Here is a 22,733-nt window from a genome sequence, read left to right as displayed (position 1 = left end):
CATGTTAAAATTTCTGGATAAACCTTCTGTATTTTGCATCCGTTTTCTCATACTTTGCATGTGTTTATCCTTTCACTACATTCTTGTAGAATCACTGGGCTGGCTCCATCTCCCTGTTCTTAATTGGATCATATCCAGTCTGCTAGGTTTTCTATCTACTTGTGATTTTTATTTCCAAAAATGCTTTTTGCTTCTATTCCATATCAGTCTATTCTTTTGTACATACCATATCCTGTTTTATTGAATATTTCACAATATTAATTTCACTAACTTAAATACATGATTTTGTTATCTGAGACTCTTTTTGCTAAGGGCTTAATCTTTCTGATTCCCAAATTTTTCTGCTTCATTTTCAAAGTGTTCATTATAAGTGTTAAGTGATCTCTCATCTTCTTGGTTTGATTCTTGGGAAGGTAGGATGCTCTCCGGGTTTATCTTCTGGGTATGGGAGGTCCTCTTGGCATTTGCAAATTAATTCAGTTGTTGCCTCCATTGCTTAATGGTACACACTCTCACTTGAGAGACCTCTGTGCAGGGCTTTAGTCTAGTAGCAAATATTGAATTCAACTGCCCTCTTTTCTTTTCAGCTTATATTTTTCCATTTCCTCTCTGGATTGAAGCCACATTTTAGGGCCTTCACTGCCACTGATACTATGTATAGAAAGCTGTTAGGGCAATAATCTAAAGGGAGAAAGTAAAAAAGCCATTCTTTCTTACTGTTCAGTTGATGCGGCAAAATAGCAAGAGGTTAGACCCTACTAGCGCAGCTTTTCTAAATGTGTTTGGAGGATTACACTGGCATTCCTATTGAACGTCATCGAATTTAGGGCATTGTTGGGATTACAAATAACACCTTCATAGTAGCTTTCATCTATCAGTGTTTGTCTTCCACTGGTTTCTATCTTCCAGAGATTTCTCAAATATATTATGCTCCGATGGTAGCCCATGTTGTTTGGTAGAACACTTAACAGTTACTTTCTGTCATTTCTATGAAGATTTGGATATAAAGAGAGTTGTATAAGTATGTTTCTGCTGCAAAAAGCAAATGCTGTCATTCAGTCAGTTACAATTCATAGCGTCCCTGTGGGACAGAGTAGAACCGCTCCCTAGGGGTTTTGAGGCTATAAATCTTTATGGGAACAGACAGCCTCATCTATCTCCTGAAAATCTGCTGGTGGGTTTGAACTGCCAACCTTTCTTTTTGCTGCAAAATACCTCTTTAAAGTTTTAAAAAAAGACTCACCCAAGCCATGGTATTTTCAATTGCTTCATATGCATGCACAATCAAGAAATCGAACAACATATATTGTATTAGGCAAATCTGCTGCACCCCCCCCCCCCCTGAAAAAAACTTGAAAAGAGCAAAGATGTCAGTTTGAGGACTAAGTGTGCTTGACCCAAGCCATGTTATTTTTAATGGCCTCATAAGCATGTGAAAGTTGGACAATAAATAAGTAGACTGGACAATAGTTGATGCATTTGAATTATGATGTTGAAGAAAGTATCCTAGACTTCCAGAACAAACAAATCTGTCTTAGAAAAAGTCAGAATTCTTCTTAGAAGCAAGAATGGTGAAACTTCATTTCTTAACTCTGAACATGCTATCAGGAAGGAGCAATTTCTGGAGAAAGTTACCTTGCTTGAAAAAAAGGAGGTCAGTGAGAAAGAGGAGGACCCTCAGTAAGATAGACTGACATAGTGGTAGCAATGATGGGCTCAGACATGCCTACAATTGTGAGGACAGCACAGGACTTGGCAGTGTTTCTTTCTGTTAGGCATAGAGACTACGAATTGGAACCAGCTTGATGGCATCTAACAACAATATAAACATGCAAAAGCTGGACAGTTAAAAAACACAACCCAAGAAGAACCGATGCATTTAAATTGTGGTGTTGGTGAAGAACATTGAATATATCATGGACTGTCAGAAAAACGAGCGAATCTATCTTGGAAGAAGTATGCTTCTTAGAAGAGAGCATAGAAAGACTTTCGTCTCACATAATTTGAACACATTATCAGGAGGGACTAGACTCTGGAGAAGGACATTATGCTTGGTAAAGAGGTTCACAAAAAGGAAGACCCTCAATGAGATGGGATTTCACAGTGATTGTAATAATGGACTCAAATATGTAAACAATCGTGATGATGGTACAGGATCGGACAGTATTTCGTTCTATTGTACAGAGTATTGATATGTGACAGAACAGACTCCACACAAAACAAAAACAACATAGGTATGCTTAGTCTATATTAGTAAAATTCCTATTGGGTTTTAAAGTTGAAGAAATGAAAAATAACCACATTAAAATTATGTTCTTCTATAAAATTAAAAAATAAAATGCAGATGTATGTCTAGTAAAAAGGCATATGCTTTCTTTCAAACTTCCTAACCACACTCCCTTCCCCATAGAAACTTCTCTCATCAGTTTACTATATTCTCTCCTATTCCATTTCCCATGCACTTACATATGTATCACATGTAATTTATTTCCTGAAAAACCTGAAAATTGTACTATACAACATCTTATGCAACTCCTTTTCATTCGAAATATGTATGATAAATATCTTCTCTGATCAGTACATATGTTGTTGTTGTTAGGTGCCATCGAGTCAGTACATGCATAGTGACCCTATGCACAGCAGAAAGAAACACTGCTCACAATTGTTGCCACGTTTGAGCCCACTGATGCTGCCACTTTGCCAATCTATCTTGCTGGGGTCTACCTCTTTTTCTCGGACCCTCCACTTTACCAAACATGATTTTGAGTTGTGCCCCATCAGCAAATGAAGGTCCCTTGGCCTTTACTCCCACGAACTTTACTCCATTCGCATCATCACGGTCAACTCTACTTTGAGGAGGCAGCTCATCTCCAGTAGCATTTTGAGTGTCTTCCAACATGAGTTATAGAATATTTTATTTCATTTGTGGCTTTCTAATAATATTTAAAATACTTCTAAAATTCCAATATTCTAATATTGAAGTCTGGTGTGGCGCTCTGGGCTAATGCGTCAGACTGCAAAGTCGTGTATACTGCAAGGTCAGTGGTTCAAGTTCACCAGCTGCTCCTTGGAAACCCTATACAGGGTCACTGAGAGTCAGAATTGACTCTACAGCACTTAACAACAGCAGCAGCAACAACAACAACAATATTTTGGAGGAAAATACTATAAGTTATTGTATGAGTTCTCTATCTAGCAGTTATTTAAGCTAGTTCCCAAAAACTTTTAATCAGTTCAACACTTTGGAGAATTATAAAGGTATTAGATGAATTGGGACTAGCAAATAACATCTTATATAAAAATATTAAACCTTTCTAATCCACTTTTAAATATGAAAAATAGGGACTGTGCCAGGAAAAATCATTTTGCTGTCTCTTTTATACTTGGGATTAAAATTAAGTAGACAGAAAAAGTAAGTAGCAATGGCCAAGAGTGAGCCAGAAGGCAAACATCACATCAAATACTCACTTTACATGAGTCATTTAAAGTTCCATCAACTTTAAACACATTGCTTTAAACTGCTGCAGATCCAAAAAAATGGCTGTTCTACTGCTCTTGTTCTTCACTCATCCCATATCTCTCAGACTTGTTTAGTTCTGATATTTATTTAAGCATGCTCTGTGTGCCAGCCATTGTACTAAACCTTAGCCAGAGTATTTTGTTAACCTACATAGCAAAGCAGAAAAGTAGTATTATCCCTATTTTAAAACCAGACAGAGTTTTTTCAAATCCTAGTCCTATTCTTTCTGGCCTTGTGAAAGTTCTGTTTTGAGTCTCAATTTCCTCATAAACTAAGACCCATTTACTAGTTTTCATTTATTCATTTAACAGACTTGTTTTTGAGCTCTTACTATATACCAGGCATTCTGCCAGGCACTGGGTAGCAAGGTTGTTTGAACCCTTAAATAAAATACTGCATTTAACTTAATAGCCTGGAACAAAATAGGAATTCAAATGATAGTCAATCTTATTTTAGGTAGAAATACACCAAACTTGAATTTCAAACCAGGTCTTTAGGAGTTTGAAGCTTTTTGGATTTTTTTCCCCTTATGACTTAACGCTAGCTTCCTAAAAACAAGATCCTATGACTATATATTCAATTTGTCATTTTCCTTTCCTTTCACTATTTACTACAATCCAAATCATATAATTATTTCAAGGATAAAAAGCAAACTTAAACTCATCATGGTGTCTATGCCCAAATAAAATTATTTCCCTTGGTTTCATTATTTCTTTGCACTGTGTACTACATGATCTAGTTTTCTGTATGTTGTCTTTTATTTTGTCTGAGTCCTTCCTATGTGTATTTTGTCTTTTAAGATAGAAGGAAGGATTTCAGGTATACAGGTGGTACTTTGCAGTCCCTTTATGTTTCCTTTACAGGGCTCAAGCTGTGACTAGACACACAATAGATTGTTTTAATACTATACAAATGAAGCTTGGTTTTACAAAATTTGCCAATTAAAGGAAACAGAAAAAGCAGTACAATTTCTAGGATACCTGGATTTACTAGTGTGAAAGAGAACAGTGATGAAAGAGTGAAGTAAGGGAAAAATTAAGAGTATCTATAATTTTTTAAACTGAAAGAGATTAATACAGATCCTCATGTTGTTACAGCAGTAAAATTGGGAATGAGTCAGCAAGAGTGAACTGAATGACCTGTTAATTCAGAAAGAACTTTAGAGTTCAAATGGTAACTGGGTTTTCACGGCTTTCTGTAGGCAGCCCAAACCCACTGCCATAAAGTCTAATCCTACTCATGTTGTTGTTATGTGCCGTGGAGTCAGTTCCGACTCATAGCGACCCTGTACAGGGTTTCCGAGGCTATAAATCTTTACGGGAGCAGAACGCCTCATTTTTCTTCCGTGGAACAGCTGGTAGTTTCGAACTGCTGACCTTGTGGTTCACAGTCCGAGTCGTAACCACTACGCTACCAGAGCTCCTTCTCATAGTGACCCTATATGTTGTTTTTGTTAAGTTGTTGCTGTAGAGTTGGTCTGACCCATAGAGACCCTGTATAAGGTTTCCAAAGAGCGGCTGTTGGGTTTGAACCGCTCACCTTGTTGACAGTGTTTTCCAAAATTGTATGACTTATAGGAGCATAAAATATTATTTCTGACAGGCAGAATGGCTGGTAGGTTTCAACTGTGGACCTTGTGATTAGCAATCCAGCGCTTACCCTACCAAGGGCTCCTTTCCCATAGGCAACAATAGTATTCATTCTGTTCTAGAATCCTAGAGTTCATTTGTTATTTTTAGCTGATTATTAGGTCATTTCCATCAGGAAATGAAATGCTACACCAAAGCCAAACAAAGCAAGGATTTTTATTATCTCTAGGAACACATCACATCTAACAACTGTTAGACCAACTTTTCAAATATACGTAAGCACATATGCATATAGCTTTTTTTTATTTATATAACTGAATCTTTGACTAATTTTGCGCCAACAAAAGCAATAGAAGAGATCTCCTGCCATTTAGTGGGGTAAGTAAGCTGGCTGAGAATGAGGCCAAAAGTAAAACAAAACAAACCAGCCCACTGCCGTCCAGGTTCAGTTGATTCAGATTCATAGCAACCCTATGAGACAGAACAGGACTGTAACTCTTTAAAGGAGCAGACTGCTGCTTTTCTTTCTGGCCGAGCAGCTGGTGAATTAGAACAGCTGCCCTTTCTGTTCACATATTGTAAGTCCTCTTTCCTTTCAGCAAGCAAGGTTGTATTATCTACATATTATAGTTGGAAAATATGACCTTGATGATAGAAATGATGCTGGAAATCACAATAGAATTTTGCAAGATCAAAAACTTATTCATTGTACATACCTTTATAAAACAACATAAAAGGCAACAATACACATTGACCTCACAGATGGAATACACAGGAATCAAATTGACTATATCTCTGTGAAGAGACTGTTGAGAAGCTCAATATTATCAGTCAAATCAAGACCTGGAGCTGTACTTAACCACTGTACCACCAGGGCTCATTTAGAAGGGACAGGCGCCGTGGAAAGAAGCCAGGATCCCCACTTAGAATCCTAGGTTCTTGTCCTAGTTGTCTCTAATAAATTGTGTTGCCTAGGGCAAATCACTTGATTTTTCTGCTGTGCCCTAGTTTTTCTTGCTATAAACTGGTATAACGAGGCTTGTTCTACTTACCTCATTAGCTTGTTGTGAGGGTCAAAGGAGTTAATGCATGTGATTGTACTTTTAAAACTTAAAACGTTCTGCAAAAGGAATGCATTTTTATTTTATACGGTGACTAGTGAAATCACCAAATAAATATGTACAAGTATGCATCGCTTAACGTACAAGATACATTCTATGAATTACGATGCTATGTGACTTGGATATTGTGAGAATTCCATATTAAGACTTTATGGGAGTCCACTTCTGGTCATCATTGCTGCTGCTGCTACTGGAGCTGTTGTGGAGGCCAGAGAAACCTACATTCTAGTGGTGATGGTGATATGCTGTGGAGTCAGTTCCAACTCATAGTGACCCTGTACAGGGTTTCCGAGCCTGGAAATCTTTATGGGAGCAGAAAGCCTCATCTTTCTCCCGTGGAACAGCTTGTAGTTTCGAACTGCTGACTTTGTGGTTCAAAGTGACAATTCTGGTAGAGCAAGTCATGCCATGCTTTGCTTACTATTCCACCAAAAATCAGCAGGAGCATCTTGGCCCAGTAGCGCCTTCTGCCACCACTGCCATCATCATCCGCCCTCCAGTCCAAGCCCAAAAGTCGATGTCTTCTGCCTCATATGCCTGTATCCCACCCATAGCTTAGTGCTACGAGAGTATGGATTTTGTAGTTGTTAGGTGTTGAGTCAGTTGCAACTCACAGTGACCCTATGCACAACAGAATGAAACATTGGCTGGTATTGCCCCATCCTCACAATTGTTATATTTCAGCACATTGTTCCTGTCACTGTGTCAATCCATCTCACTGGGGGTCTTCCAAACAGGATGTCCTTCTCTAGGAACTTGTCCATCCTGAAAACATGTCTGAAGTATGAGAGACAAAGTCTCACCATCCTGTCTTCTAAGGAGCATTTTGGCTGCTCTTCTTCCAACAGAGATTTGTTTGTTCTTCTGGCAGTCCATGGTGTGTTTAATATCTTATCTAATACCACAATTCAAATGCATTGATTCTTCTACCATCTTCCTTATTCATTGCTCAACTTTCACATGCATATACCAGGCAAATACCCTGCCTTGTGTCAGGCACCTGTTAGTCTCAAACTCTTTAAAGTGTTAAAAGACAAACTCTTTGTCTTTTAACACTTCAAAGAATTCTTTTGCAGCAGATTTACCTAATGCAATACATCATTTGATTTCTCAACTACTGCTTCTGTGAGTATTGATTTCCAAGAAAAACAAAGTCTTTCACAACTTCAATCTTTTATCCATTTATCATGATGGTATTCATTGGTCCAGTTGTGAGGATTTTTATTTTCTTTAGATTGAGGGGTAATCCATAGTGAAGACCCTAGTCTTTGATTTTCATTAGCACATATTGTAAGTCCTCTTTCCTTTCAGCAAGCAAGGTTGTATTATCTACATATTATAGTTGGAAAATATGGCCTTGATGATAGAAATGATGCTGGAAATCACAATAGAATTTCTCAAGATCAAAAACTTATTCATTGCACATACCTTTATAAAACAACATAAAAGGCAACAATACACATTGACCTCACAGATGGAATACACAGGAATCAAATTGACTATATCTCTGTGAAGAGACTGTTGAGAAGCTCAATATTATCAGTCAAATCAAGACCTGGAGCTGACTGTGAACTAGATCATCAATTTCTCATAAGCAAGTTCAGGCTGAAGCTAAAAAAAATTAAAACAATTTCACAAGAGTCAAAATAAGACCTTGGATATATTCCACATGAATTTAGAGATCATCTCAAGAATACATTTCTTGCATTTTATGCTGAGGACCAAAGACCAGAAGATTTATGGGATGACATCAAGAACATTATAAACAAAATGGCAATAAAAAGAAAGCTAAAAATAGATAAGATCAAATTGGATGTCAGGAGAGACCCTGACACTTGCTCATGAGTATGTTGGTGTTAGGTGTCCTTGAGTAGGTTCCAAATATGCACAACAGAACAAAACACTGCCTGGTCCTGTGCCATACTCACAATTGTTGGAAGACTGCTAAGTTGCACTGAAGGCATTTTTAAAAAACAAGACTCCAGGAATTGACAGGATGCATATTGAAATCTTTTAACAAACTGATGAAGCGCTGGAGGCACTTACTTTTCTATGTCAAGAAATTTGGAAGAGATTCATATTTGTGCCCATTCTAAAGAAAGGTGACCTAATGGAATGTGAAAATCATTGAACAATATCATTAATATCACATGCAAATAAAATTTTGCTGAAGATATTTCAGAAACTACTGTAGCAGTACAATGACAGGGAACTACCAAAAATTCAAGCCAGATTCAAAAGTGAATGTGTAAAAAGGGATATAAATGCTGACATCAGATGGATCTTGACTAGAAGTGAATACCAGAAAGTTGTTTGCTTGTGCTTTATTGATTATGCAAAGGCATTTGACTATGTGGATCATAAAAAAACTGTGGATGACACTGATAAAAATGGATATTCCAGAACACTTAGTTGTGCTCATGAGGAACCTGTACAATGACAAAGGCCATTGTTAACAAAGAAAAAGAAGATATTGACTCATTTAAAATCAGGAAAGGTGTGTGCTAGGGCTGTATCCTTTCATCATACTTATTCAATCTGCATTCTGAGCAAATAATCTGATTATATGAAGAATGTGTCATCAGAAGTGGAGGAAGACTCATTAACAAATTTCAATATGCAGATGATACAGCCTTGCTTGCTGAAAGCTAAGAGTATGTAGAGAATACTTACTGATGAAGATCAAAGACCACAGCCTTAAGTATGGATTGCATCTCAATGTTAAGAAAATGAAAATCTTCACAATTGGACCAATAAATAACATCATAATAAATGGAGAAAAGATTGAAGTTTTCAAAGACATCAGTTTGCTTGGATCCAGAGTCAATGCTTATGGAAGCATCAATCAAGAAATCAATGTATTGCACTGGGCAAATCTTCTGCACAAGATGGCTTTAAAGTGTTAAAGCGCAAAGATGTCAGTTTGAGGACTAAGGTGTGCCTGGCAAACCATGGTATTTTCAATAACTGCATATGCATAAAAAAGTTGGACAATGAATAAGGTAGACTGTAAAAGAATTGATGCATTTGTGCTATGGTGTTGGAGGAGACTATTAAAGGCACTATGGACTGCCAAACAAACAAACAGATCTGTGTTGGAACAAGTTTAGCCAGAGCGCTTCTTGGAAGCCAGGATGGCCAGACTTTTGTCTCTCATACTTTGGACATATTATCAGGAAGGGTCAGTTCCTTGAGAAGGGTATCATATTTGGTAAAGTGGAGGGTCGGTGAAAAAGAGGAAGACCCCAATGAGATGGATTGGCACAGTGACAGCAGAAATGGTCTCAAACAGCAATGACTGTGAGGTTGGTGCATGACTGGGCAGGGTTTCGTTCTGTTGTGCACAGGATGACTATGAGTCAGTACTGACTCAATGGCATCTAACAGCAACAATAGAAACTCACTGGCTATTGGGTAAGAATTAACTCCAGTAGGATTGATATTTATACCAAGCAACAATCAACATGTGAACAAGTTATTCCTATATAGTTAAATATTTATCATGTAAACGCCAACGTTCGCTGAAATTCAGAGACTTTGTATTTACAAACGGATGCTTTCCGCTGTGACCCAAAGTCACTGCCATGGAGTTGACTCAGATTTATATAAACTTTGTATAGGGTTTAAGAGACTATAAATCTTTACAGGAGCAGACAGTCTCATCTTTCTCCCAAGAAACAGCTGGTGGATTTGAATCATCAAATTTGTGGTTAGCAACCCACTGCCTAGGCCATAGAGCCACTTTGTGTTGTTTTTGTTAAGTGTGGTCGAGTCAATTCCAACCCATAGTGAACCTGTATAGGGTTTCCAAGGATCAGCTGGTGAGTTTGAACTACTGACCTTGCACTTGGTTAGGTTGGTTATGTGCCATGGAGGCGGTTCCGACTCATAGTGACCCTGCACAGGGTTTCCGAGGCTGTAAATCTTTACGGGAGCAGAAAGCCTCATCTTTCTCCCGTGGAACAGCTGGTAGTTTTGAACTGCTGACCTTGTGGTTTGCAGCCCAATTTGTAACCACTACTAGACCTTGCACTAGGGCTCCTTATTTTCACTATTTATATTGTTGTTGTTAAGTTTGAGTCAATTATGACTTACAGAAACCCTGTGTACGGTGTCTGAGGAGTTACTGGTGGGTTTGAACTGCTGACCCTATGGTTAGCAGTCCAGTGCTGATTCTACAGCACCACACCAGGACTTCATAACTATATGTTAGTATATAATTAATATGAAAAGGATGAGTACAAATCTTATGACTTTATTTTAGATAAACTGCTGTAGAAATTTGGCTCAAGATATTTTTATATTCTTGTGGCTGGGGGTGTGGGGGGTGGACCACTTTGAAAACCCACTGTATGGGAGAATAAGATTAGGGATGAGGAGAGAGGTTATAAATTATAAGGTGGGAAGGGGAAGAAATGTGAAGCGGGATGAGGAAGTCAACAATAAGGACCATTAGGTAAAGTTGATTATTATAATGTGTGTCTTAATCACATATATATGAGTCTATCTCTTCCAGTGAGGGAAGATTATGTATTAAATTTGTAAGGAATCTCTAATGGACACCACACTTTTCAAATGGTAGCAGTTTCTCCTATGTATAGAACAGAACCAGCAAGCATTTCCTACTTTGACAGATTTCATTTGGTTTCAGTATAGGAGAGCTGTCTTCAGGGTTCTGCATCAGAACCAGCACAAAGAATGCATTTTTCTTTCAGTTGGTCCAAAAGTCCCTGTGGGGATGCAAGCACCATCAAATGCAGATTGACATCTATTTGTAGCTCAACTCGAAAAGGCAGTTTCATTCTGAATTATTTAATACGGCAACATTTTGCACATATAAATCATGTCCAGCTTTATTAGATTAGGCCAATTGAAGAAATATATACACCTGCCTGTCATGTAAAGCCCTTCATCTTGGGGAGTAAACTCCCCAGGGGGACATCCCAGGAGGTAAATTGAATACTGAGTGGTTTATTCTATGATGGAGCCAAAACAGAAAATTGAAATTCTTGCATGGAAATAGACTTTCACATTGGAAATGAGAACCCAGTTCATCTCTCTTGGTTACCAGGGTAGGAATCACTCTAGTAACTCAGATTTACATCACTATGGCCATCCTGTGCCCTTTATGTTGAATCTGGGCCCTGTCAATGTGATAATGTTTGTAAGGCCTTTTGAGGTCTTCAGATGAAAGACATCCTGCAAACGCTAACTATCAAGTACATAAATTAGCCAAGTAAGTTAATATTATTTCTCTCCAACTTTGGGTGGGTCAACATGGGACTGGAGATAGCACATGGTATACTAACAAAGGATAGATAATCAATTTTGACTACGTTTTAGTCAGATAAGTCATGATGATGCACAGTTGAAAGGTTTGATTTCTGTTACTCGAGAAAAGCACACCAGGTTTGTTCTCATTGTACTCACCAAATCTCAGAGGAATGTCTTTTTCATAAAAGCAGGCTATGTCTCAAATAGCAGCATCATGTTAAAGCATTTCCTAATTTAACTTTTGGGGGAAATATTACTTAATGGCACATAGGGCTATCGCATTGAGAAAATAAGATTGTATTCCTTCCCCACCCTGCCCCCACCCCCCTTTTTAACCTTGTTAAAGGGAGAAACTATGCATCTGAAAAGAGAAAGCACGTAGGGGAGACCCAGTGCCATTACTTTGGAGAGCTGAGAGGTGGAGAATGAAAAAGCCATTGGTTTCAGTTTTACTGCCACAATGGCCTTTTATGAGAGGGATTAGATACGCCAAGAACTGGTGCAGCATTCATTGGTGCCCTGACCACAATCTGGAAAAAGGACGATAAAAATCAGTTTGTTGTAAGGTTAAATCACCAAAGACTTCCTAGATTGGCTTTTCAGATTGTTTTTCCTTTGGAAAGAAGATGAAAAAAAGGGAGAAATATGGGCTAAGAGCTGATATTTTTTTTTCCCTTCCGTTTTTACCCCCTCAGTGCAAGATGTAGCATTTAGAAAACATGTTGAGCGAGTTGAGGCATTAAAAAGATCAGTCTTTGGCTGTTGAATGAAAGGCTGTTGTACGTGTGACTCACATACTAAATGGAAACCTGCCTTCAAAGCCTATTTTACTGCCTAATTATATATACACAAAATGTAGCTGTCTGTTTCAATCAAATCATAGGAAAAGGAATAAAACTCCTCTAAAGATGCAATTTTCATGGTTTGTCATAACCTTAGAAACACTGCTAATGCAAAAGGAGGAAGTACAGCTGCATGGTCCAGATAAGGTTTCAGTAATTGTTTTTCTTTTAATTATTACTTTATAAAGACATTATACCTCCTACTCTGAAGAAGGAAAATTAGTGTCCTCCGTCCCCTCTTTTTTCTCCCTCATGCCAAGCTTGTTGATATGCATTTCAGCTGTGGCTAGAAGCCAGTGGAGCTATGGAAATAATATTTAAGTAACCACCATAACGACAGGCTTTCAGAAGGGTTCCAGGGAGAAGCCCTTTTCCAAATTTATGTTTTGAATTGAGTAGAGCTTTCCAAAGCACAAAATAAAGTGCCAGGGATCAAGATAAAGTGCTTAGACCTAAACAACTTTTCACACTCAGCTTTCATGGCGACTGTTTCTATTCATAAAAAGTAATGCACTTATTTTTTAAAATTATTAATTGCATGAACATTTTCATTGTTGTCATCCACCCTGAAAAATGATGTAATAAAATACCCAAAAAACTTTTCCCCTAATATTTTCTACGTACCGATCTCTTTTTACAATAACTCGAAACTGTAAAGTTTAATAAGCCATTACTAATTTACATATTTTCATAGATTCAAATCATTAAAATACAATGATATTTTAATGGCTTAATATATATCTAATTGCAGATTAAAACTTTTTTTAACACTGGAGATGGCATTGAACATACCACCAAGGGATTTCACACAATGTCTAACTCAGAAAGCATGGGCATCTACTAACGTTTCTGAGGGAAATAGGAGTTCATCAGTGGACAAATGAAATAATTGCCTTGTGATGTACATGTTTTTAAAAAGTCATAATTTTAACTACATCTCCCACTCTTCCCCTTCAAACCTGTCTACATACTCTCTATTCTGCCTCCAGCTTGATTAAGTTTGGACCTGCTAATATGAATCCAAAACAACTTGATTAGCAATTCTATGATAATTATGCAGATATGATCATAAAGCCACTCAATGTCTCTGAGAAATTTTGGGAGACAAGAGCCATATTGGAAAATGAAAAATAGAGAAAAACTGAATGAGGATTGGGTTCTGGAAATCACTGCCTACATTCTAAGGTATAAATTAGGGTTGAGACCTGTTTAAAATAAAATTTTAAAAATGAAGTCCTTAGGTGGTACAAACAGTTAAAGCACTTGGTTGCTATCCAAAGTGTTGGCCATTGAATTTTCCCAAAGGTGCCTTGGAAGAAAGACAAGTGATCTACTTTGGAAAAAAACCCCCAGCCATTGGAAACTTTATGAGGACAATTCTACTCAGACACACATGAAATCACCATGAGTCAGAAGTGACTCTGACAATTGGTTGTTTGTTGCTTGAAAAAACAAATATACTTGGATGTTTATAGCAGCAGTATTTATAATAGGTAAAAGGTAGACAATGGATTCATCAACGGATGAATGGATAAATAAAGTGTGCCATAATGGAATATTTTTCCCCCATAGAAAAGTACTGGAGTACAAAATAGATAAACCTCAAAAACATTATGTTAATTGACAGAAGCCAGACACAAAAGTTCAATTATTGTGAAATTTCATTTTTATGAAATATCCAGAATAGGTAATTCCATAGAAACAGGAACTAGGAGGAGGAGGAATGGGGAGTCATTATTTTCTTGGGACAGAGTTTTATTTTGGAGTAATGAAAATGTTTTGGAATTAGAATAGAGGTTGTAGTTGCACAGCATTGTGAATATAATAAATACCACTGAATCATTCACTTTAAAATTGTGAATTTTATGTTATGTGAACTTCACCTTGATTTTAAAAAATTTAAAACCAACCTCATCATTTACTTACTCTCTCACTAATGCCGTCAAGCTGCATCAATTTATCATCAACTCTCCCAAATAAGGAGCCCTGGTGGTATAGTGAGTTAGGTGTTGGACTCCTAACCAAAAGGTCAGTGGTTCAAATCCACCAGCTGTTTTGCATGAGAAAGATGACGCTGAATGCTTCCATAAAGATTTACAGTCTTGGAAACCCTAAAGGATTTGCAGTTCTACTCTGCTCCATAGGGTCCCTATATGAGTCCACATTGACTTGATGGAGTGGGGGTTTGGGCTGCGTCAGCCACGATAGTAGACTGGAGATGCAATGTTGAACCAGCTAAACAAGCCTTCTGCAGCCACATTCTATCTGACAAACACAGAAAACAAATAAATAAATTAAATAATTACAAACAGGGTTATGTGACAGAGAATGACTAATTAGTGGCATAGGATATTTTAACTGGAGAGGTCAATGAAAGGTTTTCTGAGGAGATGATGTGAGTTCAGACTTAAAGGAATGAAAAAGAGTGCAACATGTCAGCAGTTCGAAACTACCAGCTGTTCTGCGGGAGAAAGATGAGGTGTTCTGCTCCCGTAAAGATTTACAGCCTTGGAAACCCTGTATAGGGTTGCTTTGAGTCGGAACCGATTCCACGGCATATAACAACAAACAACAAAACTGTACTAGGTAAAGACAGAGACATCAGCAGGATCCAGATTACTGGTTGGTTGTGTTCAGAAATTTGGGTTTCATGTTATTTGTTGATGCAAAAGACATTGAAGTGTTTTAAACCAAGAAATGATGGGCACTTTTCAAAAGATTATTTTGGTTGCCAAATGAAGAGCCAGTTATAGAGGGACCCCTATCAAAACGAAGAGACCATGCAAAAAACTAGCACAGTAGTCAGATACAAGATGATGAACTAGGATGTTAACAATGAAGATGAAGAGAAATAGATCCAAGAGCTAGTCTGGAAGTAAAATAAACCAAATCAGCCTATGGATTGGGTGAGCAGAGGTGGGCAGAGATAAAAGAGAAACCTCAGAGAACACATTTGGCTTGAGTAACTGGGTAGATGCTGGTGTTAACTCTCAGGTGTATATTAATTTCCTACTGCTGCTGTAAAAAACCTTCCTAGATATTTAACAGCTTGAAACACAAATGTATATTGGTATACAGTTGTAGGAGCAGCACTGGACTGTGAACCACAAAGTCGGCTGTTCAAACCCACCAACTGCTCCTTGGAAACCTGATACAGGGTTGCTATGAGTTAGAGCCTACTCGCCGACACTGAACAACAACAACGTAGTTCTAAAGATCAGAAGTCCGATGAGAATATCACCAGATTAAAATCAAAGTATTGGCAGGGCTGTATTCCTTTCTGGGAGTACTAAAGAACAATTTATTATTTTTTTGCCATTCCCTGCTTCTAGAGACCTGTATTACTTGGCTCATGACCCATTTCTCTGTCTTCAAAGTTATCAGTTTTCACATATCCTCTCTCTGGATCTCTTTCGGTAGTCATAGTTACCTCTGACCAGAGCCAGGAAAGGATCTTTGATATTAAAGATTAGACTGAGACCCACCTGGATCATGTAGCCAACTCTCTGGGTTTCTCTTCTGATATCTCACCTCCTTCTTTGATTCTTTCTTCTGCCTTCTTCTTATCCTCTTAAGGATCCTTATGATTACAATCTAAAAGTGTAGGACAATCATTCTATTTCAAGGTCCTTAACCATAATCTCATCTGTGAACTTCATTTTACCATACAAGGTGACATATTCAAAGGGTCTCAGAATTAGGACATGGACATCTTTGTTGTTGTTGTTGTTGTTAAGTGCCAATGAGTAGATTCCAACCCATAGCAACCCTGTATAGGGTTTCTAAGGAGCAGCTGGTGAGCTTGAACCACCAACCTTGCAGTTCAAATGGCTTTGCTGTCTGGCGCATTAATCCGCAGCGCCACACCAGGACTCCTGGACATCTTTGGGAGGTTATTATTCTGTCTACCACAGGAATGATTTGGGGATGGAAGAAAGACTAGGTTTAAAACATAAAGATTTGTAAAATTTGACATTGTTAAGAGGTCCTCAAATGGAGATGCCAGGAAGGCAATTGGATGTCTGTCTAAAGCTCAGTGGAGAGGTTTTAGCTATGTATGGGAGTCATGGTATTGAAAATCATGGAGCCAGATAGGATCACCTACAAAGGGAATGAGATAGAGAAGAAAGCGTAGGGCCAAGATCTACACCACTGTGGTAGTTCATGTTTGGGGGGCGTAGAATGAGTAAGGAAGCATTGTTTTAGTTAAGAAACAAATGATTTTTTTTTTTTTTTTAATGGCATCATGGCCACTAGTGAAGGATGGAAAATATTTTAAGAAAGAAAGGAACAGAGTAATCAGTCATGACCTTTGAGTTTGGCAGCATCATTTTATAAATTGGTGAACTTACTAAAAGATCATTTAATGGGGCGGGAGTGAGTGGGAGGAGAGGCAATAGGAATTGTGATATTAGATAACACTCTGGGAGAGATTTCTATGAAAAGGAAAAGGGAAATGGGGCACTATTTTTAGAAGTGTTTGTAAGATGAGAGGTATTTTTTCTTTTTTTTAAGTTGGGATATATTAAATCAATGGTTCTCAAAGTGTGGTCCGCAGACCAGCAGCCCCAGCATCTCCTGGGAACATGTAAGGAAGGAAAATTATTGGCTCAAATTCCAGGTCTATTGAATATGTAGCTCTAGGGGTGAGATGCAATAATTTAAGTTTTAACAAATCATCTGGGTGATTCAGAAACATGATCACGTGAGAACCCAGTACTTCAGTGGTGATGGCTAGGATGTAGTGAAAAATGCTACACAAGAACATCTGCAAGAAGATTGTTATTGTTAAGTGCCATTGAGTTGGTTTCAACTCAGCAACCCTGTAGAGGGTTTCCAAGGAGCCGCTGGTGGGTTTGAACTGCAGACCTTGAGATTAGCTGTCCAGTGCTTATCCTACAGTGCCACACCAGGACTCCTTGCAAGAAGGAGGAGATAATAAAAGGAGTTCTAGTAGAAGGATAGAACTTTGATTGAATTACAAGTGTTTTTCCCATTGATAAACGGAGAAGGAAGAAAAGATGGGTCCAGTTTTCAGTAAGGCTGATAAACAAGAAGACAAAAGCAATCCATGACAAACTCATTTCTTTTCATTTAAAAATTGTTGTTGTTAGGTGCCTTCGAGTCAGTACCTAGTCATAGTTACCCTATGTACAACAGAAAGAAACACCACCTGGTCCTGCGCCAACTTCACAATTGTTGTTATGTTTGAGCCCATTTCTGCTGTAACTGTGCCAATCCATCTCGCTGGAGGTCTTCCTCGTTCTCTCCAACCCTCCACTTTACCAAACATGATACCTTCAGGGACTGATGTCTCCTGATAATATGTCCAAAGTATGAGAGACGAAGCCCAGTCATCTTGGCTTCCAAGGAACATCTGGCTGTACTTCTTCAAATTAATCTTCCAGATTGGTTTGTTCTTTTTGGCAGTCCATTGAAAAAAAAAAATAAGGTTGGTTAGTAGATAGGCAGATAAGAGAATGCTGTAGACTTGGGAGTCCTGGTGTGTTACTGTAGGGTAAATACAGGACTGCTAACTGCAAGGTTGGTAGTTCAAACCCACCAACTGCTCCTCGGAAACCCTATACAGGGTTGCTATGAGTCGGGACTAACTTGACAACAGTAATAACAGAGACCTTTGATAGGTTAATTTAAGCAAGACATATAATAAATAGCCAATGACAGTCTCAAAAAGGGTTGTGGTTGTTGTTGCTAAGTGCTGTTGAGTCGGTTCCGACCCATAGCGACACTGTATAAGGTTTCCAAGGAGCAACTGGTGAGCTTGAACCACTGACCTTGCAGTTCAAATGACTTTCAGTCTGACGCATCAGTCCATAGCACCACACCAGGACTCCCTCAAAAAGAGTGTAAGTACGAACACTGGAATCTAGAAGAGTGAGTATGTGACTGACTAAACCCAGAAAGGTTCCGACTCCACGGCACATAACAACAACAACAACAACAAACCCAGAAAGACAGTTCTAGTAGTACAGTGCAGGTCTCCTTTCTATGAGTTCCCTGCCCAATATTTTTGTCATATAGTTTGCTGAAGATAAAGGAAGTTTCTTTCTCAAATTTGTATTTGGCATGACACTGGAATAGCAAACAAATAGGTTCCGTGACATAATGTAGGTTCAGAAAATCTTGACAAATTACAAGTGTGAGCAAGAACCTGAGAATATAAAATTGACCAAGGGCAAAATTTATGTATTTTATGATATTTTTTAGTGACAGTGGATTTGTAGTAGTTGGTGGGGAAAAAAAGTCTAGATACTTTTGATGTCTACAAGTTTCATAGGAGCTAAGAAGCTCAACATTAGATTGTATTAATAAAAGTGAATCAAGCAGTCAAAAAATGTCTGCATGTAGTACCAGAGAACATTTGTTACAAACTATCATGTGTCTACATATGGATGAGAAGAGTGAAAAAAAATAAGTCTAGAGGCATATAAAGGAGCTCTGGCTTTATGGTACGTATAGTGGTTATGAATCGGGCTGCGAACCTTAAGGTCAGCGGTTCAAAACTACCAGCTGCACAGTGGGAGAAAGATGAGGCTTTCTACTTCGGTAAAGATTTACACCCTCGGAAACCCTATACAGGGTCGCTATGGGTCGGAGCCGACTCGATGGCACATAACAACAACAACAAAGTCCCTAATAAAAAATTGTTAAGGAGCTCTGGTAGCGTAGTGGCTACGAATTGGGCTGCGAACCTTAAGGTCAGCGGTTCGAAACTACCAGCCGCTCCACGGGAGAAAGATGAGGCTTTCTACTCCCGTAAAGATTTACACCCTCGGAAACCCTGTACAGGGTCGCTATGGGTCGGAACCGACTCGACGGCACTTAACAACTTAACAACAAGAGGCATATATAGGATAGATTTTGAAGTGACTTAGACTACATTTATTCATTCAGCAAATATTTCCTGAGCTATGCACAGCTGTATGTGCTGGGGACAGAGTGAAAAACCAGACAGTCTTTGAACTGTTTCATGGACTATATAATCTAGTGGATAAGCACAGGTCACAAACAAGAAAATATGTCAATGAAGAAGGCAATTTTGAATAGTGTTCATGGCCACCAAGAAAATAAAACATGATAGTGTAAGAGAGAGTCACAGAGAAGAAATAGGGCATGAAGCATTTGATAGAGAGGTCTGGCAGTGTCTTTCTGAAGATAAGACATGGAAATCAGAGTGACTACAGGTTGGCAGTGTTACAGTTGGGGGCAAAGCAATTCAGGTAGAAGAAATAGCCTATGCAAAGTTCCCAAGGCAGAAATGAACATGGTGTATTAATAGAAGAAACATAAGGAGTTCAATGTGACTGAAGTGCAGGCAGTGAGGAGAGAGGAGCAATCAAAGATCTAGGCAGGGATGAAATCAATTAGACTAGGCCATGTTTGTCATTGTCTTGTAGTTAGGTGCTGTTGAGTCATTTCCAATTCATATCACTCAAGGTACAACAGGATGAAACATTTCCCAGTCTCCCACCATCGTCATAATTGTTGTTACACTTGAGCCCACTGTTGCTGTCACTGTGTCAATCTGTCTTCTTGGGAGTCTCCTTTTCACTGAGCCTCCGCTTTACCAAGCATGATGTATGAGAGATGAAGTCTGTCTCTCCTTGATTCTAAGGAGCATTCTGTTTGCACAATTTCCCAAACAAATTTGTTTGTTATTTTTCCATTTCATTGTTGTTGTTGTTTTAAGTGTCACTGAGTCAGTTCTGACTCATAGCAACCCTGTTTTGGGATTCTGAGGAGCAGTCTGTGGTTAGCAGTCCAGTGCTTATCCTATAGTACAACACCAGGTCTTCATGATACTTTCAATATTCTTCTCTAATAACATAATTCAAATGTATCTATTCTTCTACTGTCTTCTCTATTCATTGTTCAATTTCTATATGCATATGAGGCAAATAAGGAGCTCTTATTTGTGCTCATAAGCATAGTGGTTATGAATCGGGCTGCTAACCTCAAGGTCGGCAGTTCAAAACTACCAGTGGTTCCATGGGAGAAAGATGAGGCGTTCTGCTCTCGTAAAGATTTACAGCCTCGGAAACCCTGTGCCGGGTCACTATGAATCGGAACCGACTCCATGGTATTTAACAACAACAAGAACAACAAATGAGGCAAATGAAATGACCATGGCTTGGATAAGCAGCAGCTTAATCTTCAAATTGAAATCTTTGCTCTTGAGCACCTTAAAGAGCTCTTTTGAAGCAGATTTGCCTAACATGTCATTTGATTTCTTGACTGCTGCTTCCATTAAGTGTTGATGGGTGATCTGAGCAAAATGAAATCTTTGACAACTTCTCTAGTTTCTCCATTTATTATGATGTCATTTATTGGTCCAGTTGTCAGTTTTATTTTCTTTACGTTGAAGTGCACTCCATACTGTAGGCTGTAGTCTTTGATCATCGTCAGTAAGTATTTTACATTCTCTTTGCTTCTGACAAGCAAGATTATAGCATCTGTATATCGCAGGTTGTTAGTAATTCTTCCTCAAATCCTGATAACATGTTCTTCTTCTTATGATATAGTGTCTCATGTTGTTTGCTCATCGTAGAAACTGAATAGGTATGGTGAAAGGACACAACCCTGATGTACACCTTTTCTGATTCTAAGTCATTGTTCTGTTTGAAGGACTTAATCTATGTACAGGTTCTGCTAGAGCAAAACTAAATGCTCTGGAATTCCCATTCTTTGCAATGTTATTCATAGTCTAATGCATTTGCATAGTCAATAAAGCACAAATACACTTCTTTCTGGTATTCTTTGCTTTTAGTCAAGATCCATCTGACGTCAGCAATGATGTACCTACTTCCACATTCTCTCTGAATAGAATCGGGCTTGAATTTCTGGCAGCTCCTTGTCGGTGTGCTTCTGCAGTCACTTTTTAACTATCTTCAACAAAATTTTACTTGCATGTAATATAAATGATATTGTTTAATGTTTTTCACATTCTGTTGCATCACGTTTCTTTGGAATAGGCACAAATATGAATCTCTCCCATTCAGTTGGCCTGGTAGATGTCATTTAGATTTCTTGTTATAGATGAGTAACCAACTCTAATGCTTCAAGAGTTTCTTGAAAGACTTTAATTTGTATTCTGTCAATTCCTAAAGCCTTCAGTGCAGCTTGGACTTTATTCCCTCAGTACCATTGATTCTTGGTCATACGTCACCTCTTGAAATGGTTGAAAATGGATCAATTCTTTCTGATACAGGGACTCTGTGTATATTCCTTCCATTTTCTTTTGATGTTTCCTTCATCATTTTATTTTTTGTCCATAGGATCCTTCAATATTGCAACCCGAGGTTCGAATTTTTTCTTCCACTCTTTCAGCTTAAGAAATGATGAGTGTGCTCTTCCTTTTAGATGTTCTAACACCAGGTCTTTACACATTTGATTATAATAATTTGTCTTGTGAGCTGCCCTTTGAAATGTTCTATTCAGCTTTACTTCATTTCTTCTGGTTGCTTTAACTTCATGATTAAGAGAAAGTTGCAGAGACTCTTCTTTCCTTTCTTTCCTTTCTATTTGCTCATTGTTTAAGAGAAAGGTGGTTATATCCTTTTAGAATTTGTGGGTTTGGCAGTTCTTTGAGATCTCCATATGTCTTGGCATCAAGTTCCTACTGGCTTAGGAGGTTCTCTGGGGAAGATACCAGGTCCTAAGGCTATGCTCTACTCCAACTCTTCTTTCTTGGTGATATTGAGGTCTCTCTTATCTCTGCTCATTTGTTTATTCTGTTTCATATCTTTAAAAATATTGACTTTAGAGGCTCAGCATCTGGGGACACTTGCAGCTCTCAGTGCCCTGCCCAGCTTCTTTCAAGATGTCTGCTGTTCACGAATTTCTATGCAAGCTCAGTTTGGAGGGTAATCACTCCACACCCTCAAGTGCATATGGGTCAGTCAAAGCATATACCAACTTTGATGCTGAGCGGGATGCTTTGAACATTGAATCTGCCATCAATACCAAAGGTGTGGATGAAGTCACCATCGTCAGCATTTGACCAACCACAGCAATGAAAAGAGACAGGATATTGCGTTCTTTGATCAGATAGACGTGCAGAAAGGAGCTCCATCAGCAACAACACAGAATACCGGACCAAGCAGGCTCAGGGGGTGGTGCTTGAACTGTGGAGATACAGGTGTGGACATTCATTTTTTTTGGGACCTGTTCATTGGTCTGTCGCTATCTGCGCACCTCCATTCTGGTGACTAGAGGGGATGCCTGAGTGAATGGACACTCCAACCCCTCCCCTGGATCTCCTTGAAATTTAAAGTGACAGTTTACACTTAAAACCAAAAAGCCACCACTCATCTGTCAGTTTGTCATACTGTGGTGGCTTCTGAATTGCTGTGATTCTGAAAGGTAT

The sequence above is a fragment of the Chrysochloris asiatica genome, unplaced genomic scaffold (genome assembly GCF_000296735.1).
Source record: "Chrysochloris asiatica unplaced genomic scaffold, ChrAsi1.0 scaffold00171, whole genome shotgun sequence".
Classification (NCBI taxonomy): Eukaryota; Metazoa; Chordata; class Mammalia; order Afrosoricida; family Chrysochloridae; genus Chrysochloris; species Chrysochloris asiatica.
Note: the sequence above shows the minus strand (reverse complement) of the source record.